This window comes from Glossina fuscipes, unplaced genomic scaffold, assembly GCF_014805625.2.
Source record: "Glossina fuscipes isolate IAEA_lab_2018 unplaced genomic scaffold, Yale_Gfus_2 0, whole genome shotgun sequence".
In the NCBI taxonomy this organism is placed as follows: Eukaryota; Metazoa; Arthropoda; class Insecta; order Diptera; family Glossinidae; genus Glossina; species Glossina fuscipes.
In genome coordinates, this window is record NW_023998414.1 from 6,892,890 (window position 1) to 6,894,802 (window position 1,913).

Genomic DNA, 1,913 nt, shown 5'->3' on the forward strand with positions numbered 1-1,913 from the left:
GGTTTCTTTTAAATCATATTTATTTTTATTAAATATATTTTTATAGAATAATTTGCTTTCTCTCTAACACACAAAACACTATAAGGAAATAATGAAGACTGATTCTATTATGAACAAAAAGCATAAAGTAATATTTTAAACTATTGCTTCTTTTTCTTTTTTTTTTTTTTCTCTCTTCCTTTTTTTATCGCATAAATTTTCCGAAAAGTATTTTGAAAAAAAAAAAAAGCAATTATAAAATTATAATTTTTTTCTAAGCGACAATATCAACACGTGCTTTTCATCCTAAAAGCCGATAGGAAAAAGAATATGAGTTAATGCATTTGAATATATCTTAACGATAAATTGAAAATATACGTAAGAATATTGTCATCAGTGCGAACTGACTGAAAATAGGAAAATAATCAAGAATTGAATTAATTCTCAACCTTTCTAATCTCTTCGATACTGTCTTTTTAACCACGTTCTCTCCCAATTTGCTTATGATTAGATTCCATTTTCACGTCATGTGCACCGTTTTCGGTACACGTGAGTAAATTAACCAATTCTGAATTATTATATTTTTTATTGGTTTATGATACTAAATATATATGTTTTACCATGCTGTGTGTACCCTTCTCGGTACACGCTTCAAAGAGTGCTAGCATAATAATTAATTTGTAGATTCTATTGTCTTAATCTAAGATAATTGAACTTGGAATACAAGTGCATATTATCACATACTGAAGACGGTATACGTGGCGGAGAATATGTTAAGGCAAGTAAAAAAACTTTAATCGCCTTGAAGTGAGGCATCCATAATACGAGATATGTGTAAAAATGGCAAACTAATTTTCCTTTGTACGCCTTTTTGTTTTGAAAAACCACCTCGACAACAGTATCTTAACATTTTTGGCATTTCAAATTTCTTAAGTTCTTTTGCTTGAAAAGAGAGTTCGCATTCCTTACAAGTGGCTTCACATTTCTATTTCAATTCTCTCAAATGTAAAAATCTTTACAGTCAACGAAAAGGAATGCACGAATGCCGTCCATTACTTAACATGATAAACACCATCCCTTGGTTGATGAGTCATAAGAGAGATATTAGGTGTGCAACCAAGCTTGCGGGTATCTGTAATTAATGGAAATTGAAAAAATTCAAGAAAAACAAACAAATCATTATTTATACAAAATATTTTCCGCCACTACTTAGTCATCAGAATATGTATTCCGTGTGGAAAACTCAACTAGCATTTATAAAGCTTTCCACAAACAGACCCGTTTCTTGGAAATCATCAATAAGTCATCGATTATAGCGAATGGTGACCCGAAAGGAGCGTAGCACAATTCTAGTTGGGAGCAGCTAACGTTTTCCACCCAAATCGTTCTGCATGGACTCGAACGTCATATTGTTGAAAATTGACAATATCGTAACTTACTTGCATTAGATGTTGATCACAGTATCTCTTAGGCAAGAATTCATTCGATTCGTAATACACCATACCCAATTGATCTTACTAGATAGGATCAGCATGGGCAGTCAAATTTTTCATCGAACTGAGTGATTTGCCAAATGGTTATTCATTTGGCATTTGGAAAAAAATAAACATCGACCACTTTAGACATGTATGTCCACGGCAAATGTCGTTAGCGTAACGTGCCACGTGTCACATCCACAAACTTAAACGAACACCTAATATGTTTATCGTGAGATAACTCCATCATATGCTACACTTAAAATTCGGTACTTTCACGGCCGTGTCAATGGACCACTAATTGAGACCGCACTTGATATAGTCTCGACAAATGTTTGCGTTGAAGTTATATAGGTCGCAGACTTTTTAAATTTTTGAGAATTTTTCGAATTTCCATAAAATTCACATAGAAGTATGAATAGACGTTTCTATTCAAATTTTGCTTTAAGTACGAAGGGA